Source organism: Typopeltis vanoorti, chromosome 14 (assembly GCF_054136105.1).
Source record: "Typopeltis vanoorti isolate ZY-2024b chromosome 14, IOZ_Tvanoo_1.0, whole genome shotgun sequence".
Lineage (NCBI taxonomy): Eukaryota > Metazoa > Arthropoda > Arachnida > Uropygi > Thelyphonidae > Typopeltis > Typopeltis vanoorti.
The window spans coordinates 25561629-25585817 of record NC_143562.1 but is presented as its reverse complement, the minus strand read 5'-3'; the positions used below and the strand labels follow the sequence as shown (position 1 = coordinate 25585817).

Below are 24189 nucleotides of genomic sequence, written 5' to 3'. Positions count from 1 at the left end.
TTCCAATTTTATGCAGACTTAATTGCAATAATTTACAATACATAATTTAATTTATACTAACCAGAATATTGTTGTCCGTTCCACCTGTGGCTAGTCTATACACTGTTCCTTTACAGATTTGGAAATCAATACTGAGAATTGGAAGTCTGCCATGCCATGATATTTGAGGGATATATAATTTCATTTTCTTTCTGGTTTTAAAAATAAAAATGATTTAAGCGGGTGATAATATAATATCTAACAAAATGAATGCTATGTATCCATGTATCCATGGTAGTTTTAAATACCGTATTTGGTGGCGTACAAGACGCACTTTTTTCTTTGAAAATAGGTCTGAAAAACAGGGTGCGTCTTATACGCCGATATTCAGTTTTTTATTACTTTCATTTCTGGAAATTTTCTCTGTACCGAGTTACGCAATTTCTTTCTTGCTTCCTTGCGGTGTGTGAGAGCATTCCAGTTACGTAGAGTTCAGTCAATGCCCATGCGCTGTCATCGATGATCACAGCTGTGTTCCTGTTCGTTTAAACTTTCCAATTGTTGTCGGAGTTGTTGTAAATGGTAAATTTCTACCGTTTGAAATTTATACCATTGATAAATTTCTGCCATTAAATTTTCTCTAAATTTCTTGGCAAATTATGGCTGAAAAACATAGGCATTGCTACAATATTGCATACAAGCTACGTGTGATTGCATGTGCTAAAGAACATGGAAACAGGACTGCAGAGAGGCATTTTGGGCTACCCCCAACTGAAAAAATGATAAAAACTTGACGGAATCAGGAAGAGGATCTAAAAAAAAAAGCAACTCACAATAAACGTAATCTACAAAGTGGAACCGCAAAATGGCCAGAACTTGAGACAGAACTAAATACTTGGATTTTAGACCACAGAAAAGTGGGACTTTCAGTGTCTACAAATTGAATTTTATTGATTCGTCATTAACATAAGGAAACAAGAAAATTTTGAACTTGTGCAAATAGGAAACATGGACAAGGTTCCGCTGACTTTTGATGTGCCCTCAAATAAAACTGTAGATTCCAAGGGCACAAAAAGTGTTAATGCTAAACCTTCTGGGCACGAAAAAACTCACTACGCAGTTGTTTTATCCTGCTGTGCAGATGGGATAAAATTGCCACCACTATTGATTTTTAAAAGGAAGACGCTACCCAAAGAAAAAACTGCTTAAAAGAGTGTTTGTACATGTTCATGCAAAAAGGCTGGATGGATGGAGGAGGAATAAAGTTATGGATAGATAAAATTTGGTCTAGGCGCCCTGTAGGACTGTTGAAGAAGCCTGCCCTGTTAATATGGGATCAGTTTCGTTCTCACAGAACAAAGATGTTAAAAACTCAGTTAACTGCAATTCCAGGAGGTCTAACTAGTCAGCTTCAACCTTTAGATGACTGTATTAATAAATCATTTAAGGGATTTATGAAGGGGAAGTGGAACAGCTGGATGCAGTCTTCAGATTTTGAGGTTACGCCATCAGGAAGGAAGAGCTCTAGCATTTCGCAAGTTTGTGAGTGGGTCAAAGCTTCATGGGATGCTGTGAAAACTGACAGTGGTTAAATCATTTAAGAAGTGTGGCATTAGCAATGCACTGGATGGTACAGAGGACAATTTGTTGTATGAGGACTCAGATTCTGATTTAGAAGAGGTTTCAAGTGTCTCTTCATTTAGCTCTGGAGATGAATTTCTGGGTTTTGACGATTAAAAGGTGGGTACTCTTTCCTAGTTAGATTAGGTATTTGTTGAAAGTAGACCTACTTATTACTTTTTATTTGAAATACTGTTCATTATAATATTCAGTGATAAAGATTTTTTCTATAAAAAATATGTACAAAAAAGGGGTGCGTCTTATACGCCAGCAAATATGGTAATTAAAATTCTGTTAAATAAATTAAATGAATAGACACATCATTAATATAGCATGTAAGAAAAAAAATCAAAAATTTACCATAGTTATCTTCTCCTGCTGAAACTTTAAAAAGTCACCTTACTCTAAAAATTTCCTAATTATTTTCTCATAAAACGCAGTATATCAGAAAATGATAAGGATAAAAAACAAAAAAACAAAATTAGTTTAGCAAAGTACCCAAGTATGTAAAATACCACTCAATTATGATAATCAGGTAAGAATAAATATAAAAAAGAAGAATGTTATATGGTATGGTGATTACATGCCATAGTAAAACAGAACAGTAAAAGAGATGGCAGTTGTCATAGGCACAAATGATTTAACTAGTGCTAAATACTTTACAAGAGAGGATATGAAAAGATTGCTGAAAGAAGCAAGAGCAAAGAGTTGGTTGATTAGTTAGTTAATTTGGATTTACGGCTGAAGCAACTCAGGTTAAGAGGACAGTGTATTACGTCTGTTAATTGTGTGTGTTGTGAGGGCCAATTTGCTTGTTCAGGATGAAAAACCCAGAGCAAAGATAAGAATAAAAAGTGTAACTCTGTTACCATGATGTGATAGTACTGAATGGCAAACAATTTGATACACAAGCTGTGATTAGAAAGTTTTGGGATATGTGGAGTGAGCATGATGAAATAATGGATTTATATAAGATGGAGGCCTGCAGTTGAATACATTTAATATCAGGAGTCTGGATAAATTACTTATTGGTATGAGACTTAACACTGAGTCAAGGGAAACTAGATCATGATGAGAGGAATGGTATCTACACTTGGGTGTGACTAAGTTATGTAATTTTGATGACATGAATGGGTATCAGTGTGGTGGATGTGTGTTTACCTGATTCAGATTTAGAAGGTGTGTAAGGATATCTACATTAGTAAGGTGCTAAATAAGAATAAACATCTACAAGTTGCCCAACTGAACAAGGCAGGTTCCATAGGTGAGTATTCAGAGAAGACTAGAGGTAACTTATTATGTCTGTACAAAAACACTAGGAATATTAGGAATAAAAGGACTGAGTTTGTTGCCTTTATGAATACATTGTAGCCACAGATCATAAGAATTAGTGAAATTTGGTTTTCAGAGACAGATATACTAAGTGGAAAAAAGGACAGATGCCATAAAAGAGGAGTAGGAGGAGTAGAAAGCCATGAATGAAATATTAGTAACAATGCTCTATGTGTAGCAATGGTATAAAGCTATCTGGTATGAGGTGTAGTTTAACAAGATGAAATACAGGATGGAATGTTATTACAGACCTTGTGGATCAGTTTCTTGTGAAAATGAAATATGACAATAATTACTTATTTGACACCAAATAAGCTAATTTGATGATGCATTTCATTACCAAATTAGCCTGATGGGTGGCAAATCAGTAATTATTATCATTAAACAAGTATCTCCATGGAGTCGAAAGAATCATTGTGGGATATCCACTACTCAAACAATACCCATAATACCTCTCCTTAAACTCATTCAATTGTTGCTCAAAATTCCCTTCCTGAAAACAAACAAGGCCTTATCTTCGCTCTGAAGGAGGAGTGGGCCAGGTTGCCTCAAGAACTTCTGAATCACTTAGTGCTAAGCATGGTACAGTGTTGTGAGGGCTGCATCACAGTTTGGAGTGGACACATTCTATACTGAAATGTCTCTCTGCACAGCTTTTTGTAAGCACTGTACATTAATTCCCTAACTATGTTCTTAGGAAATTTGTAACTTTTGCCAAAATTGTATTGCAATTTAATATGTATGAAATTTATAACTCATTTTTGTGTAATATAATTTATTAGTATGCTGGCAATAAATTTATTCCAGATTTGGCAGTAGTCCCAAATATTTTTTCATATACAGGTAAAAATGTAGTTCATCATTAGCTTTTGACACCAGTGTATTAGAGCTGTTGCTTCAATCTTAAAATGACTGTCTCCAAATTTCTAGAAAGTTTCTACAGCCATAGGTGTTAAGGTTTGAGAATGTTTCATAACTGCTGCTGACTCCAATGGTCAGCTTTTTTTTTCCTTTCTTCCCCCCCCCCACCTAATCCTATATGAAGGGATATCCAAAGCATAGTCTGCCAGTCCTAATAATAAAGATAGTGGTGAATGTATTTCTTATTGGATACCATGCTCAGAAAAGGTTACCCAAGGAAGATCAACAGATCTTCCTGTCTGTCCATAGTAAGTTAGGCAACAAGTGCAGGAAAGATGGTGCCAAATTAGAACTTTAGTTCTTTGTGTTGTTCACGATTTTAAACCATTCCCACTATTAACTAACTACTGACTACACTAAGATTTGTAAACGATATTGCAACAAATTTCTTCAACATCATGTTTGATTGTTTGCATAGCAAAAGTAACAATCAGTTAATAGTGAGACAAGTTTAAAAGTAGGAATGCTTTGTGCCATGAAGATGTTGGTTATAAACTGGCAAAATATTAGCAACAAAATAATTAAATCTTATTGATTTTCTTTGTTATAAATTCAACTGCAAAAAATCAACACTGCCAACACCTTAGCTTTTCTCACCTGTAAGTAAGAATTTGGCTATTTGTACTTAAGGGATCAGCCACAGATGCTAAGAATAGTATTCAGCAAAATTCACTGAGCACTTGCCTAGCTGTACAACTTGAGTCTCAGCACAGGAAGATTTCACTAGGCAGTTCAAAGACTGATGTATTGAACTGTCAACCTATCAGTGTTTCTGGAAATACTGATAAGATGAAAAGTTGGTGATGGCCTACATACAGAAATGAGCTGACAGAGAATCTATACTTTGCAATATGAGTAGGATAAGTTTACTAAAGGAAGTTCATTTTGAGTAACTTACAATTTTATAATAATGCTATGACTCAGCCTAGAGAAATGCATTAGTATTAACATGAGATCTGAATTTAGTCAAAAGACTCATCATGGGAAGTACACACACTTTCATGCAAAAAGATCATCAAACCAATTAAACCCATTCAAGTTTCTACACTTTCAGGCAATACATCCCATTCACCAATCACTCTCCATACAAAGAACCTTCTCCTTGCTCTCCTGCTCACACCATCCTTATACAGCTTTCAGGAATAGCATCCTTCTGCTATCCTTGTCTCCCTCTGCATAAAATATCCTCCACATTAATTTGGAGGAAAATAATCTTCTCTGTATTAATTTGGCAACAACCTCTCACCAACTTATATGGCTCAATCTCATGTTAGAGGCTTAATAGAATGAAATAGCACTGAGAAAGAATTAAAATATTATTTAATTCTTCCAATATTTCATCTCAGTCATTGAAACATCAGTACAATAGACTTGTAACACACACACACACATACACACACACAAAACATGTGGATGAAGACTAGAGTCCTAACTAGATGGGATGCCCTGTGTGGGCATCTGGGATCTCAAAGTATTAGTGTTTCCCATATTTTGGGAAATTTAATGCAACCATATTTCAATTAGAATGATTTCTGAGAGCAGCTGCAGATTCCAAAAATAGTCTTTCTCTTCTGAATTTACTGCAATGAAGCATGTTGGTCTTTTTCCAACTGATTCTATGAGCCATATCTAAAGCATGGTCTGCAAGGCTTGATTAACCACAGTCATGACTGCAGATATATTTTTATGTACTTCATGCTGGCTGATCTTCCTTTCTGCCCACAGTAGGCAGAGCACTTTATATACTCCATATTAAGAGAGAGAGAGAGAGGAGGGAGCTGCCATTTAAGCCTAAAGATCAGCTTCTCAGTCTCAGGTCTGACTACTGCTTCAGTTCTTTTGATCCAAACACCCGATCAGACTGAATAACAGAAACCATCCTCACAGGAATGAAGGCTTTCATCCCTTATTCCACTCCAAATTCTCAGCCACTATCCAAGCCTTGGTTCTCAAAAAAGTGTGCCAATGCAGTAAAAGAAAAAATCCTCTATAACCATGAATAGCATAGCTCAAGAACAAAACTCAAGTTGATCACTCTGCCTATACTGCAGCTTGCAACAGGCTGTAAATGAATCATCACCAAATCCAAATCAGACTGAATGGGCCAAATGCTGCAAACTTACTTCCTACCCAAATGGCAGTTGCTCTTTCTGGTCCCTTGGCAAGGCCACTGGGTGCAATTTTTGCCAGACAGTTTTCCCACCATGCTCACATCTGGATGGTACTGTAGTTATCTCACCACACTTACTGGCATCACTCTTCTCTTCAAATTCCTGCACACATCTGGACTGGCTTTCTCCATGTCACCCACAGTCTTTAGCCAGAAAGAAATCTAAAGAATCCTTAGAAACACAAACAAGGCATCTGGTCCTGATGGTATCTCACCTATTATGTTAAAAAAATTGTGCCCAGAACTAACACATATCCTTCTAATATAAAATATTAGATGATTATACATAATTATATATTATAACTGGTTGACAACAGAAATCTAATATTTCTGTTGTCAACCAGTTTAACTATCATAGTTAAACACTAGTGAGAACAAGGATCAAAGATAAACATCAAGAGAGATTGAAATTAGTAATGAAAAAACCCCTACAGTAGAAGGTGAAGACAATAAATCATAAAGAAAAATTTGAGAAAATAATGGAAGAAAAGAAGAACGAATCACACTTATCTGATAGAGTAAACAGCTTCAACAATAATAGAAATTACTTGAAAATTTAAGAAAATCATTATCAACAAAGAAAACATATAGAGAAAAAAATTCACTTTATGAATATCTGAAATAAGGAAAGAATTAAGGAAAAGTAGACAGAGGAATAACACAGAGAATATAGAATTTGTAGAAATGTAAAAGTTAGTTAAAAAGTAAAAACACTATATAATTTAAGAACAGTTCAAAACAGAATAGAAAATAAAAAATGTCTGAAAATGTTGAAACAGTGTTACATGGAAGAAAAAATGGATTCCAAAACTGAAAAATAAGCAAAGAATAGAAATACAATAGTGCAAAAAAGAATGGAAAATATGCAGTAATTTCTACAGGACCTATACACAGGCAAGGAAACAGATACAGATCCTGTAATAAATTTAGATGAGGAAGATACAAAACCACCAATCATACTAAAAGTATTATGGAAAGTTCCCAAGTCAGCAAAGAATAAAAGTCCTGGGAAGAAATCGTTATGTTTCGGCACTGAGAGAGGAATGAAACAAGATCCTATATTGCCCAAATTGTTTTCTGCTATATTAGAAGTTTTTAAGAATGTCTCATGGGAAAATTGTGAAATTGGCATCAGTGGAAAAAATCTCAATCATTTACATTTTGCAGATGACAATGTTCTATTAGCAAAAAAATAAAGAAGCTCAGAAAATGTTAAATGACCTTGAAAGAGAAAGTAGAGGGGGAAAAAAAAGGTTTAAGTTTAATATGACTACATTATGACATTATGTTTTATAGTAGTCATGATTACAAAACGGATGAAAATTCAGATCAAATGGAGCTAAAATTAGCAGAGAACTGTATTTAAATTGTGGAGGATTATATCTACCTCAGTAAATTAGTTTGAAAGAAAAACAAGAAGAATGATAAAGAAAAACAGAAGATTCACACAAGGAAAGCACATTTTGGCTGTATAATGTCTATATGTCAGGAGATTTGTCTCTATACCTAAAAAGAAAGCTAACTTAATAATATGGCTAGCCAATCTCCATTTACACACATTACTACTTCACAATCTCCTCTACTCCAGTAATCTCCCTCTCCCTAATTCTATCCCTTTTTGCAGCACAGTAACGAAGTATGAAATGCCTGTGGCAAGTGTCTAACTTGTGCCCCCCAACCCAAAAATGACAAAAATTTTGAAAAATTTAAATGTAACAAGTTAAATTTTACTAAATGCAATATGTTAAATACTTACTATTAACTCCATCAAAATGAGTTGCAGTGTGTTGCAGAATTTGTGTGTCTAAAGTGGCATGTTGCCGAAATTTAAAAATACAATATAAAATAGCGTACTTTTATATATATCTATTTATTTTTATTTTTTATGTTTTGCAACCCAAACCTAATTGCACCCGTGGTGGGTGCCTCTTTCACCACGCCCTCGTTACGGCACTGCCTTTTTGTTATGTGGAGAATTCTTTTCAAGGCTCTTTGGACCACCTTCATGTTCTTCAGTGGTTGCCCATGTCTCACTTCCATAGGTAAAAACACTGGCATAATGCACAACTAGTGAGCCAAGCGCTGTGAACGTGTCTAAGAAGAGCTCCTGATTGAGATAAGTTATACTAGGAATAATGCATAATTGTTTGAGTAAGAGCGGCTCTAAATGTTGTGCACTACCGGTATTATTAGTGTGGGGGATTTTTCTTGCCTAAACTTAATTACAAAATCGTTATTATTAGACCTAATAACCTGCAGGGGAAAAAAAAAAAAAAAAAAGGCATCGGCATTGTAATTCCATGACTAATTTAGATTTCAGTTGTTTCGTTAAGTGTGAGGTCTGTTATATGTATTCTTACAATTACATAAATGATTTGTGGATGTTTACAGCAGATGGAAGAAGGGTGTGTGCAAAGTGTGACCTGAACGAGGAACTGATGAATGCAAATATGAAATCGATGATAGAAAGTGATAGTAGTGAGAATGTCACGGGGAAAATGAATGCACGTTTGAAAGAGAAGGATGGTGAGAAAAAGAGGCGAAAAAATGTTAAAAAATCAGTAAAAAAGAAAAAGAGCGATTTGAAAACCGCAACGGATGTTAAAAGGGACGAAAGTGAGGTGAGAGTGTTGGAAGGAAACGAAATTAAGAGAACGAATGAAACTAGAAATGGCGTGACACAGAAATCGAAAGTGAAAAAAAATCGAAAGAATGAATGATAGCGAAAAAATAATGAATGATGGCGAAAGTTGGACACATGTTGGACTGAAAGTATGGAAACAAAGAAAGATGAATGAGAGTGAAAGTGAGAAGAATGATAGTGAAAGTTGGACGTATGTTGGACCGAAAGTATGGAAACATAGAAGGACGAATGGGAGTGAAAGTGAGAAGAGGGGGTCGAGAGTTAGAAAGATTGAATGATAGAGAGAATGTCTCGCGAGATTCGGAAGTTGAATTGGACTGGATGAGGCAAGAAATGAAATTAAGAGAATTCAGGTCAAAACTATTAAAATAAATCATGATGGCATGAAAGAGTTAATGAAAGATGAGTGAGTGGCGTTGTATGGCAACTCCATTATTAAAGGTGTGCTAGAGCAACGCTTCCCAAACTGTGGGCCACAGCCCCCTTGGGGGCGTAGGTTTTGTTGAGGCGGGCTGTGAAATAATGAAAACAAATTTAAAATGTTTTAAGACTAAGTAGATTTTTTTTTATTTTAAAAGAAACATATTTAACTTTTATTATTTCTTTTTTGTTATTTTTTATATTTTAATGGAAAAATTCACCACTGGTGTTGGTTCACAAACTTTGCTTCCTGCGTATTTCGGCGCTTAATGAATATTAGTAAATACTGCTTATTCATATGTTTCATTTCAAAGCAGTGGTTAATTGTATTTACTTCGAATGCTCTCCAGGGAAGCTCCAAATCTTCCTGTCCCTTTCATCACATGTTCGTAATCAGGGGACTGTTGATATTGCCTTTATATACATATCAAAACTCGTTTTATATTATCACTGTCATCTGAGCTAGTTTTCTGTTACCAATAAAAGTTTCGCATATACTTCACACATGAAAAAAAGCTTAAACAAGTTCATGTGGGGAGATAGTAACTCGCTTGGAGTGGTAAACAACACACCTTCCCTAACAGCCACTATACTGCAGAGGCAATAAAAACAAGTACTTTTATTATGCCAGTGAATAAGGTATGAGGAGTCTGTGTAATATATTTCTCAACAAATAGTGCAATTAGAGACAACCGGGATAAAAACACACTAATTAATGAATCACACATCCCCTCATACAGAAACTATGCTGTATAGACTGAAACAAAACCATACATTGCATGGGCAAACACAGTATCTAACTAAAAACTATTGTTATTAATTAGATGTGTGTGAGTTTGATTTCCCAAGGCAGCAATAAAATTCAACCGAACGTGTTAAAATTTGTAAAAGTGTTAAAACTAAGTAATATATATATATATAATGAATGTTATGGCAGTTTCACATATGGAATTCGGTTGAAGAGAGTTAGCATTTCAACTCAATTGTCAGCTATGCTTTTATCTTTCGGTTGCGCGATCTTTTGTTAATACCGCACCAATCGTATGTACATCTTAATAACCTGCCTTTGCTGTCCTGTTTCGCGTTAGGCTTAATTATCGTAAAGGGAGAAAAGTCACAAAAGAGAAAAATGTTCCTGGTCCAGGGATTCCCTTATTCAGGTAATATTCACTAATTTCATGTTATCAGTCTGTGGTGTGCCAGTATCGGTAAGTGGTGATATTATTTGATTTATTCTGCGTTAAAAAATTTAATCCTGAGATGGATAAGTGGCTGATAAAAAATAAAAAAAAATCCCACGAACAATCAGAAGAAGCAGAAACAGACTCAAAAAAAAGGACAGTATTTCATATTTTACCAGAACAGCCCGCATCGTCTTCAGAACCAAACGGTAAGAGGCAAAAAATGTAATATATGCATTTGATTTTTGCAATATTCGCTGTGTATGTTTTGTATTGAATATAAATATAATAAATATTATAATAATATATCTCTCTGTTACAATTTTTTTTCGAGGGGGGCCGTGAAATATTTTAATTTTTGCAAACGGGGCCCTGACATCCAGAAGTTTAGGAAGCACTGTGCTAGAAGATAGAATGCACAAGGTATGTTTTCCAGGCAGTAAAATGAGTAGAGTAATTGAGGTATTGGATATGAGGCGGGAGTGAGCAAAAGAGTTAATAGTATTAATTGGTAGAAACGATTTGAGACAGGACAAAGAGTGTGTCAGAATGGATATCAGGAGGCTGCTTGGAAGGATAAAAGAGAATAGTGTGACAGGAAGGGTAATCAGTGTGTTGCCTAGGTATGACTGTAGTGAAATGAGGCAGAGAGCAATGATTATGAATGATATGCTGGCTGAAATGTGTGAGGAGATGGGAGTACAGTTTGTTAATGTGTGGAATGAATTTGAGGGACGAAGTGAGCTGTATGGGAGCAATGCATTGCATTTGAGTGGTTATGGTGTGAGTTGCTTGGAGAGACTGCTGCTGGAAGGTAGAGAAGTGAATAGAGAGAATGAATCAGATCGAGAGGGAAGTGAAGTGGAAGAGCAGGAGAGTAAGACAGGAGAGATTGAAGCGGTGGATATGAATGGGGAAGTGAGTGGTATATGTATAGAAAATGAGAGAATGGGTGTGCAGGAGTAGCACGGAAATGGGGAGGCTCAGGGTGGAGAGGGGTACACAGCATGAGAAAGGTGGATGCTCCAAGAGGACGTGAGAGCATGTGTAGGCAAGAAAGGAATAGGATGACCAGGGATCAAGAGGAAACAGTTGGAACTGAAAAGCGTTCTAAAATGAAGAAGCAGAAAGGGAAATGGCCCCAGTCGAGCATGGAGAGATCACATCGAGTGAGCGCTATCAGTGGAACCAGCTGTAGATCCAGAAATGAGCTGTTGTGTTTGTATACAAATGCTAGAAATATAAGAAATAAGGCAGATGAAATGGGTGCACTAATTGCGTCTGTTCACCCAAAGATTGTCAGAATAAGTGAGACATGGTTGGAAGAGGATGACCTCCTGACAGGAATAGAGATTAAAGGGTGTGATGTGTTTCGTGAAGATAGAAGGGGTAAAAAGGGAGGGGGAGTGCTATTGATGATAGAGAAAGAGTTATGTCCATACAAAGTAGAGATGCAAGATGGAAATAGTGCCAGTGGTTTTGAGGCAGTATGGTGTGAAATAGAGGTAAATGGAATCAAATACTTGGTGGGATGTTGTTATAGACCAGGTAATGTGGATGGTGGTGATAGTGAAATGTATAGTCAAATTAGCCAAGCAAATAAGAAAAGGGTGATCACTATGGGTGATTTTAATTATTTTAATATAGACTGGAATGATGAGATAGCAACTTGAAGTAAAAAAAATGAGTTTCTTGAGTTTTTGAGGGATAACTACTTCAGACAGTATGTAACAGAGGGCAAACGAGGATTAAGGGTCTTGGATTTGGTCATCTCATCAGAAGATGTAATTATAAATGAGGTGTCAAATCATCTGCCAATTGGTGAGAGTGACCATGAGGTGATTACCTGGGTAGTTGCCAGCAGTGTGAGGACCCTTGTGAGAAAAGGGTATATGTGGAACTACAAAGGGGGGGGTGATTATGAAGAGCTCAGGAGACAGTTTGCGGGTGTAGTGTGTAATGAGGAGTCAGCTGGAAAAGAGATCAATGCAGCGTGGGGATTTTCAAAAACTATCTAGTAGATGCAATGTCTAAATGTATTCCAAGGGTGAGAAGGTTAAATAAGGTAGGTGTGAGATGGATGAATAAAGAGATTAAGCATGCAATACAGAGAAAAAGGGCATTGTGGAGGCAGCATAAGTGAAGTGGAAATAACCAATTTTATGAGGTCTACAAAGACCAAACAAGGAGGGTGACTTGATTGGTGAGAGTACCTCTCTTTAGCTACTAGGATTTGGCTAATGAAGCCAAAAAGAATCCTAGGGAGTTCTTTCGATATGTAGCCAGCAAAAGAAAGAATGATTATGGAAGGATGACACTGATTGGAGAAAATGGTATAAAGACAGCTGTTGCAGAATGTGTGATGGAGATACTAAATGAGCAGTTCATAAAGATCTTTCAATCTTGTGAATGTGACTTCATGGAGAGATTGACAGCAACTGATGATGGGGAGGAGAGACTGACTGTAAGTGAGCAAGAGGTGTTTGGGGAGTTGAGTAAACTAGATGTAAATAAGGCTGTGGGACTTGATAATATATCACTGTGTATTCTGAAGGAATGTGCCAGGGAGTTGACACCTGCCTTGACATATTTTTTTAATACGAGTCTTGCACTTGGTCAAGTTCCTAAGGAGTGGAAGGAAGGCAAGATTGTGCCACTTCATAAAGGAGGTGATTGAACTCAAGCATCAAACTATAGGCCTATCTGTGTGTCAGGTGTTGTGGTTAAGTTGTTGGAGAAGCTTGTGAGAACTAGGATCCAGAGTTGGGTTGACAACAATGGTATTATCTTTGATGGACAGCACGGATTTGCTAAAGGGAGGTCATGTTTTAGTAATCTACTTACTTATTACAATAAAGTGACTGCTTCCTTGGACAGAGGAGAAGGATACACAGTAATATAGTTGGATTTCACAAAGGCTTTTGATAGAGTACCTAATGATAAGTTGACAGTCAAACTAGAGCAGATGGGGTTGGATATTAGATTAGTATATTGGATTGGAGACTGGCTATATGATAGGTATCAACAAGTTGTGTATGGGGGTGCAATATCCAGGAAAAGAAAAGTCACTAGTGGAATGCCTCAGGGGTCTGTTTTAGGGCCATTACTGTTTAACTTGTATATTGATGATATTGGCGAAGATTTGGATGGAGATATTCAGTTGTTTGCAGATGATGCAAAGTTGGGATGAACCATAAAGAGTAGTGAAGATGTTGTGGCCTTACAAGAAGACTTGAATAAATTGAGTGATTGGGCACGGAAATGGGGATGCGAGTTCAATGTTGGTTTTAAAATGTAAGGTTTTAAAATTTGGAAAACAAAGATGGGATACAGAAATTATGCTTGGTGAGAATATATTGTTGGAGGTAGAGGAAATAAGAGATCTGGGGGTGATATTGGATAAGGATCTAAAATTAAGGGGGCACATCACCAAAATTGTGAAGACAATACAAAGGCTTCTGGGAATGATGCAGAGGACACTGACATGTAGAAGTAGGGAGATTCTTGTTCCATTGTATAAGGCTTTGATTAGGCCACACATGGACTATTTTGCCCAATTTGGTCACCAGGTTTTCAGAAGGATGAAGAAATGTTGGAAAGGGTCCAAAGGCGACTGACTAAGGTAGTTTCTGATCTCTGGAATGTCGAGTATGAGGAAAGGTTGAGAAGATGTAATTTGAAGAGTCTGGTGGACAGGAGGAAGAGGGAGAGATATGATAGAGACCTACAAGTTGGTAAGGGGTTGTTATAGGATCAATGGTCTCTTTTCCTTGCCATTAACTCTGGGTATTTTTCTTGGAAGAACAAAATCTACAAGCAGATAGAGGGAACCGCCATGAGTTCCCCCCTCTCACCTCCTCTTGCCAATTTCTATATGGAAGATTTCGAAAAACGAGCCATAGACTCAGCCCCACTCAAACCTTCTATCTGGCTAAGATATGCAGATGATGTGTTCTCTATTTGGCCTCATGGCCCAGACACGTTAGACTCCTTCCTCAGTCATCTCAATAACCTACATCCAAGAATCCAGTTTACTATGGAAAAGGAAAAGAACAATTGTTTACCCTTCCTAGACACCTTAGTTACACACCTGTCTAATGATACACTTGCCTTCACTTTATACAGAAAACCCACACACACAGGCAGATACATTCACAAACTCTCCCACCACCACCCCTCTCAACAATATGACATTATTAAAACTCTTACCAAGAGAACCCACAATCTTTGTTCGAACCGCCCTCACTACTGAGCTTAACCACATACACAGCACTTTCCTCTCCTATGGCTACAGCGATCACAGTATCAAAAAAATAATCAGTTCCTCCCCCATTCTTCTCGTCAACAAGATTTTAAAAATGCCATCACCATACCCTACATCCGTGGCACATCCGAAAAAATAGCCAAGATTCTAAAAAAGTGCAACCTACACACAGCATATAAGCCCCACCGCAAACTTGCTACCCTTATCCGTTCTACGAAAGATCAGCTCCCTCCTCTCTCTTCGCCTTGAGTTTACAAAGTACCCTGTTCCTGTAAGCTGGCATACTTTGGACAGACAGGCAGATCAGCATCCATCTGCCTAGAGGAACACAAGTCTTACATCTGTAAACACAGCTATGGTCATTCAGGCTTGGCTGACCATGTCTTGGACACAACCCACAGGGTATCATGGAAGAAAACCACCATGCTCCACCACAGCAAATTCAAGAAAGAGAAACTATTCTTAGAAGCAGCAGCTCTCAGAAATCAACCAAATCTTAATAAATACGGTTGCTTTAAGCTTCCGAAGATTTGGGAAACACTCATCACCAGAGTGTCCCACCTTACATTCCAGGCCACCTACAACCGCCCTTAGAGGGCGCACCACCTAGATAGGACTTTAGTGTCACCCACGTGGTTGGGCTTAATATTGTATGATATTTGTGTTAATGTTACATTAGTTGTTTTTGTAATCCCCGTAGATGTCCTAGTGACTAGGACGAAATATAGGAAGTATTAAATTCTGTTTTAATCCTTTCTGAGTGTTGTAAAAAATCCATTAAGCCTCCAACATGATGTCCTAATTAAACCTCTAAATATGAAAGGATCAATGGTGGAGAAGTTCTACAGAGAATAGTGGGAGATCAGGAGAGAACCAGAAGTCATCCCTGAAAACTGTATAAAGAGGGTGTGAGTAGGGGAGTGAGAGGCAGGTTTTTTTCGTGCAGAGTTGTGAATGATTGGAATACCTTGCCTGAGAGTGTGGTGTCTGCAAGGAGTTTGAATGTGTTTAAGACACGGTATGATGAGATGTGTGTGTGATAGAAAGACCTCCCAGATGAGTCTTTGACTCCTTGAGGTCTTGGGGGTAATAATAAAAATATTATTATTATTATTAATGTGCACATACCATAAAGGGATAGAATTAGAGAGATTATTAGAGTAGAAGGATATTATGTAGTAATGTACATAAATGGAGATTGGCTAGCCATATTAGCAGACTGGCTGACAGACAAAATTAAGTATTGAGTGTATATCAAGAGAAGGAAAGAGAAACAAAGATTGCCACTGCTGGATATAAGTGGATAGAAAAAGGCTAAGAAAAAATGTCTGTATATGGCATCACCTGGACTACTGTGCATAGATCTGGTTTCCTAGTTTTTGAGGTGATGCAGATAGAGTGGAGAAGATACTGGCAGAGGAAAAAGAGAGATACTATGATAGAGACCCATGAACATTTGAATAGGTCACACAGCATTAAAATTTTTCATTTTATAGAAGGAAGAGAGGGCATCCTTGTAAGCCAAAAATGAATGCAATTATAAAAAGGGATAAGAGCTAGATTTTTCTTTTATAGAGGGAAGCATAATTGGAATTGCTTACCTTTTGAGATAGTGAGCAGAAGTAATGTGAATGAATTCAAGAAAAAGCACAACAGCTGGTGTGAGTGCAGTCCCCCTGGATGAGTCCCTGACTTCCGGGAGGCCTCTAATAATGATATTATTATTATTAAAGTGGTTGTACAAAATATTTTAATGCTTAATTTCTAATATTATCTGAATCTTCAACCAAGAAACAAAAGGCAAAAGTATAAAATCTTTCTCATATTTCTACTGTGATTTGGTAAACATTTAGTAAAATCTATTATTTCTCATATTTCTACTGTGATTTGGTAAACATTTAGTAGAATCTATTATTTCTACAGCAAGCATAACAATTTATTTGCTCCTTTTCTAACTTACAAAACTGAGGGAGTCAATTAACTATTTTTGCTATTTTAGACCTTATACTTCTTCATCAGTTGTATTTATCCTACAGTTTTCTGTTTTTAAAAAGAAAACTCACAGTGGACTTTATCTTTATGCTCTTTTGCATCACTATCCTACTGAAAAATCTACAAACATTTTAAATGAAATACTGGACACTGGCTAAAGACAGGAAGAACTGGAAAGTTAAAGGGGAGGTTTATAAGGGGAGGTGGATAGAAAGAGGCTAAGGAAGAATGTCTAGATACGGCCTCACATAGACTACTGTTTTTTTGTTTGTTTTTTGTAATGTTGCCTGCACCCACGGAAGGTTATTTTGTAAACCTATAGTATATTTTGTATCGTGGGTGGGCTAAGGATTTTTTTATATCAATTTTTATATATTTTTTATTTTTTTTGGTATTTTTCATTTATTTTTTTTTACATGTCTGGAAACCCTGCTGTAGAGACCAAACATGAAAGTTTTTCAAGACACTTCAGGCCTCCAATAAGCGGGATGGTGGTCTCACACCAGGCAATGATATAAAGACACCTAAGGTCTATATGTCATCCACCCAAAGACAATCACAACCATCCATGTCCAAGGCAGGACTTGAACCCGCAGCCTATTAGTCTGAGAGCAGGTATGCTAACCACTCTGTAACCCTGAAAGAAAGTACTGAAAAATCTGGCACCATTAAGACTCTTGTACATCAGGCCCTTTTTTTAGTAGAGCATTGCTACTACAAGAAATAAATTATATAAAAACCACCTTCTTGAATAATGGCTTCATTGAGCCTTATATCAAAAGGTCATTAACAACTATAGAGAATTCGTTGTATTAACATTCCTTATGTTAAAGGCATTTCTAAGAGAACAGCCAACGTGACAGGATTTCTGCCTTTTAAGGTTCTGCAAAAGAAAAGCATTTGCCTTTAGCACACCTTGGTGTTTATCAAATTCCTTACTATTGTGAGTTATCACACTTTAGCCAAACTGGTAGATCTACAGGTGTTTTTTTTTTTTATGATAAACATCATTATGTTAATTCCATGAGTCAGAACATGATGGATTTACAAAACAAGCCATCTCCACCAAATATAGTCCTCTGGAATAAGACTAAGATCCTTCACAAAAGTGGTTCTCTCTTTTCTAGAAAATTCATACAAAGTTGGGAAGACTTGTTTTGTCCGCTAAAGCTGAACAGAAATGATAAACCGAAGTCATCCCTCTTATGGGAAATAGTTCTTTATACATCCTGTCATGTCCAATAGTTTAAGAATTAATAATATAGGCAGTTCCCGGGTTACGAACAAGATACGTTCCTGAGAACGTCTTTAAGTTGGATTTGTATGTAACCCGGATCCCTGATGAACAGCGCATATGCAATAATAATAATACTACTATAATGGCTCATATGTAGCAATAATATTACAGCATAATACTGTAATAATAATACCCCTGTACTGTAATAATACGTTACAGAAACTATTGTGCTTTTTCTTTTAATTAAAACAAACACAGTAAATATAAAAACAAACTCATACAAAACGTTTAGATAGGAAAAATTTCAAAAAAGAATATTAAAGGTTGCATCAATGTCTTGCTTACTGGAAGGGGCATTTCTGAGGCAAGACAGTAAGCTAACATTAATCGGAAGATGATGATGGAGATGGTGCTGAAGAATCAGGATTTGATTCTGTTTCTGGAGGAGGGGAGATTACCAGTGAAGTCTGTTTCTTGAAAAAGGTATCAAGGGTTGTTTGCACAGCATTTTTTTTTTTTTTCATTATAAATGGCCTTGTAGCAGTTGATGTTCTCACTAATTGCACGGTAAACCGCTGAAAGTTAGGATCTTGCTCCTCAGGCTTAGCAAATCCTTCTTCAATGAGACAAAAGGCTTCAGCTAATTCTTTTGTCGTAAACTTTCTTGGCTCTGGATCTTCTGATTCTTGTGTTTCTATCAGCTGCTTCTCTAACTCCATAAGGTCTTCATTGGTTTATTGTGAATGGGACTCCAGTAAGTCAATGACATCATTTTCATTGATGTCCAATTGCAGTGCATTGCCACTATCCACCACAGCTTTTCTGACTTCGGCGATGTCTTCTGTGAAGTCAAGAAAATTATCACAGAATTGACGGTACAGTTTGTTCCACATTCCCTTATCATCTTCCGTAGCAATGAATGCTTGTAGGAATGTACGGTGTAAGTAATAAGCCTTAAATGCAGAAATGTCTCCCTGGTCCATTGGCTGTAGTAACAATGTAGTGTTGGATGGTAAAAATACAACCTTTATTTAGGTTAAAGTCATCTGAAGATGTTGGATGTCCAGGGGCATTGTCCAGAACAAGCAGAATTTTAAAGGGAATTTTTTTAGAAACAATAATGTTCCACAGCAGGAATAAAAACAGTTCAAGAACCAATCATCAAACATGGCAAGTGTAACCCAGGCCCTTAAATTTGACTTCCAAATAACAGGAAGAACTGCTTTAATAATGCAGCAAGGTGCAGGTTTGTTTACATGTACAAAAGAAACTAGTTCCCAAATTATTAATTTAATTATTTAAGTATTAATTATCCTTATTGGGAGCCCGTTCGTAAGTACAGAACGGTGTAAGTAGGGTCGTCCGTAACCCAGGGATCGATTGTATATCTCTCATTTTAAAATTATACAGTTAGGATCTTAATGTATTTTAGACCATGCTGCTTCATGTGTGTGTAGCTCACATATTATCATATTATCACTGCTGAGTCTTTCAGATGTCTCTTCTGCCTGTTTGGTTTAAAATTCATACCAAAGATACTTGATACTAGAACAAAAATTTTATGATAAAGAAAAATTATCATGCAAGTTATTATTAATTATTTAACTAATTTCAATCTCCCATCATCTCCAAATGCTATAGTGAGCAGAAAATCTGATGTAACTGACATCAGAGTATTTGAAAAATCAACTACAATGAAATGAATTTTAAAATGCATTTTTCCATCTGGTGATTATTAATGACGTTTATGTGTAACTAATAAACAGTTTTATTTTTAATTTTTTTTTCTAACAACTATAGCTGATGATTTAATCATTGTTTATTTCTTAATCTTGTACTAGTGATTTTCTTCATGGATTATTTTTCTTCTTCTGGATATAACAGCATTTGCAAAAGTGAAAGAATTGGCATCCAGAACAGATATTGGGTAGGCATGAATTGTCTGACAAGTTATTTATACAGCAATGTCATTATTTGTTTACTCACACCAATTCATCAGTGGCATACATTATGATCATACTGCTAACATGGAAGATGAATAATCATTAAAATCACTGCGATTCTGAAAACAGTTTAACACCTGCCAACTAAGTCCTAAAAGCTAATGCATCCAAATTTGCAGAGGTAACGAGTCGAAATAACCACCTTTGTAGTCACAATGTCCTTTGGCTGAACATATTAGGATTCGATAACAATCGTATTTATCAAGGCTCATATTGATATTGTCAGGAAGATGTAATTTGATTACTATTTCCTTTATTTCACAAAAGTTATTAAATTGGCAACATTGAGAAACAATAGATGAGTAAAGATACATACATGCAGGCACTATCTGGGTAAGTAAGAGCATTGTAGAGAAGTAAAGGTAAGCCTAAAGTTTTAAAATGTATTGCCTAGAGAACTTGATTGGATGCTTTAAGCTATTGGGCTGATAATCTGGGGATGAGCATCTACCAGATGTAAGGCAGTTTTATGCACCCAAATTTGATGAGGTTCAGATTTAGAGGCAGATTCTAAGAAAAGTCTTGCATGCTTGTATTTACTTCAGTGAAGCAAGTTGGCTTTTTTTCAAGTGTATCCTGTGAAATGTATCCAAGGTACGGACTGCAAGTCTTTACCAGTTCCCCCCCCCCCCCACGCACACCAACTTTTCAGATGCATTATGAGACTGTGATGGAGTTACTGTAGCCTGATTTACTGATGGAAGGAGGAGGTACTTGTAGCCATTGTAGTGTGGATTGCAGCCACTGGCTAAGAATGTAATGTATATGTGGCAAGTTTGGTAGTTAGAGAATTATTATCTAAGAAAACAAATATTGTCCTGTTCATCAATGATTATATAATGCCATACTGTTAGGAGGGGCAGTGACTGTGTGACTGCTGTGGATATATACCTGTGTGTATAGGATTTCAATGGAAAGTGAATGCTAAAGATCCATCAGGTTGACATCTTATCAAAGAAGAGCAAACTGCTTTCTTTGATTTAACTAAGGCTATGAGGTGAGTGTATTATGTATCTTAACTGCAATATCTTCTTCTGGCTGGTTTGTTTTGCAAGATGAGAAAAAGTCTGCTATATGAGGCTGGCTAAGTCTGCTTCATTTGAAATGTCCTATAAAGATTCTTTGCATTCCAGTTGGGATTCGAATCCAGGTGTTTGGAAATGAAGCATGTTATTGATATGACTAAAGTTCTTCAGATCCTAGGATATTGTTTAGATGTATTAGAAAAGTATTCACAGTGTCAGTCAAAATGGAGAACACATCATCTCCATAGCACAGAAAAAGAAGCAGATCTATGGATGATAGAGTTTAAACTTTTCTCTTCAAAGGTCTTCACTAAGTAGTTTGCTGGGAAAAAAGAAAGCAGATATCCTGTGGTTGCCCCCCCCCCCACAATGTTTGTAGAATTTTCCTTGTCAAATTAAATAATAAGTTTATAGTCTGAGAGCTAAAGCAGTTAGATGAGAGAAAAGAAAGCAGATGTACTGTAGTGGTCTCCCCCTTCCCCCCATGTTTGTAGATTTTTCCTTGGGAAATTAAATAGCCAGAGTTCATGGTAAACTGAAACTATGTTGAGATATTACAGGAAATTCGATTTCAATTAATAAAGGTTTTCCACCCAAAGGTGAGTTACTAAGCTATATGTGGAAGTGTGTTTCCCCTCAGGGTCTTGAATTTTTCATCCCAGCATTTTACATGCATACTAGCCAGCAATGGAATGAAATCAATTTAATATCCAATTCCTATATATTCCTATACAATTTAACATCTTTCTCTCTCTGTGTCTTCTCCCCCCTCCTCCATCTCTGTGGTCTTCCATTCTCTCCTCATCCCTCCATATTACATGAGAAAGAGCTGTACATGCAACATTTTCCTAATGTAGAATCCACTGTCTAGATTTTTTTCTATTATTATCTACCAATGGTATTCTTCCTTAGTCTCCATGCCATCAACAGACTCATTACAAGAAGAATGTCTTGAATATTTGTTACAACTAAATCAATCATTAAAATGCCCACCCCCAAAAAAAAACAATATTGTCACTGATATATACTGATCTGTCACTGCAGAGAGTGATGTAGCATTAACAGTTGGGTGATTAGCTCCAGCCATCATGGACTTTCTCCTTCATATGCATCTCCCTGATAAGTAAAAAAGGAGACCCCCCCCCATACACACAAGTAGCTACATTCAGCAGTATTAAACACCATCATTATTGTTGTTACTGTTCATCATCTCCATGAAATGCAATAATCTTCAGAGGACACCCATACTAACATTATTCAGCAATATCTATCATACTTCTCCTTAAAGTGATTCAATGACAAAACACTGCCAGTAATCTCAGGCAACACATTCAACTCATTTATTGTGGATTGGTTTTTTTAAACTTTTTGAATGACTATTAAAAATATTATGAATTATAATCAACCTAAATATAAATATGAAAAACTGCCTTCAATATCAATAACATATGATTCACAAAATGCTCAATAACTTTACACATATTATTATACTGGTATCTCCACAGAGTCAGAAGCCTCATCATGGGAGATCCATTTATTCACACACTGGCCATCATTTACACCAGCACTTCCCAAACTGGGGCCGTTAGTTTTGTTGAGGGGAGCCATGAAATAATAAAAACAAATTTAAAATGTTTTAAGACTAAGTGTGCAATGTCAAATGTGTATGTAAGATGCTAAAAATGTAATATTTGCATTTGATTTTTGCAATATTCGCTGTGTATGTTTTGTATTGAAATATAAATACAACAAATATTATAATAATATATGTGTATATTACAATTTTTTTTTTCAATGGAGCTGTGAAATATTTTAATTTTTCCAAGGGGGCCTTTACATCCAAAAGTTTGGGAAGCACTAATTTACATAATACCTATAATACTTCTCCTTAAACTCATTCTGGTGAAGCATCCACAATCACCTCTGGCAACCCATTCACCACCCTCTAAGCAAAAAACCTAGTTTTAATACCCTTGCTAACTACACTCTCTCACACAACTTCCACTGGTGATCCCTTGTTCTCTCCCTTCTTGCCATGTCTGCTCAGTGTCAATCCTATAAAATCCCTTTAATAACTTAAATACTTCTATCATGTCTCCTCGTTTTTCGTCTATCAGCTAATTTTTGAAGCCTGCAGACCATCAATCTATTCTCATAGGAAGCATTCCACAATTTTTTAAACTCACCTCTGGATCCTCTTCACAATTTCATCACCACAGAAAGAATCGGGGAATCCAGAACTGTGCATACTAGTAAATTTGTAGCCTTGTTAAAATCTTATATAAAAGAACAACCTCTCTATCCCTGCTTAGTGTTCTTCAACAACCATCTACTGTGCCATTTTGGTTACCTTAGCAACATGCACTCTAAACCTCACGCTCTGTCCACAATCACATCCAAATCCCTGCCTCATCAGTTTCCTGCAGGTCAGTTCCACCAATAATAATAAGTAGTTTTTACTTGGCAAAACAACTAGCACCTTAAACTTAAGGTACTAAGGTAATATGGTTAAAGTACTAGCCACCCAGTCCTGAATTACGTCTTTCACTAATTTCTCCAATACCTTAATCATCATTCCTGAGATGACGATTTGCCTTTAATTCACTACTTGTCTTAGAGCCTCCTTTATGCAATGGGACTATTCTGTCCTCTTTCCATTCCACTGGCTTCAACAGCATAGTCAGAGGAGCTGATAATTTCCTTGCTCATTCTCTTAACACGAGCCGATATGCCATCTAATCCTATTATATATTTAAATATTTTTTCGCCAAAAACGTTACGCTAAATATGAAAATATACCTTCATTATTATTGTAAATAAATTTCATTTAAATTTAAAAACACAAAAAAAGGGTGCGTTCACTCCCCTTCTTATTCCATTCAACAATGTTTATTAGGTAATGCCGGTGGACTGAACTAATCTCGTCTCCTATGCTACCGATAACTTTTCTAATTCATTTTCAAAACTTAATAAGTGATTACTCACTTTATTTCCGAGATTTTTCCGCCACTGAAAAATATACAATATATGAAAATCTGTGAATATTACGTAACTGTGAATTCCGAAATTTTTTGTCAAAAATTTTACGACACAACAAAACAACAGCAACCAAACACTTATGGAAAGCATATGATTTAACAACAGCTTCGCAAATTCCCGCGTTTTATAAACGCCATCATGCGACAAAAATAAGAATTACAAATACGTATTAAAGTCTGCAGAGAACCTAACATTTAAAAAAAAGCTAAGAAAGCTTTGCGCAGGCAAATAAGAAATTGTTAGAAATATTACAAAGCAAACTTTAAAACAGCATTTATAGTTCTCATTATTAATACAGTAATTATTAAATCGTCGTATTGAAAGGAGGCTCCATGACTGATGTAGCAAATTACCAACCGATC

At 36.3% G+C, this 24189-nt stretch overlaps 1 long non-coding RNA gene across 1 annotated transcript; it reads right to left on the bottom strand.

Moving 5' to 3' along the window:
• Positions 1-80: 80 nt before the first annotated feature.
• LOC150099316 (uncharacterized) lies at positions 81-23886 on the bottom strand. The gene is made up of 3 exons (XR_016549342.1): positions 23774-23886; positions 16133-16237; positions 81-191 (listed from the first exon to the last, which is right to left on the bottom strand). It is a non-coding gene; the product is annotated as an uncharacterized LOC150099316 (long non-coding RNA).
• Positions 23887-24189: the final 303 nt, after the last annotated feature.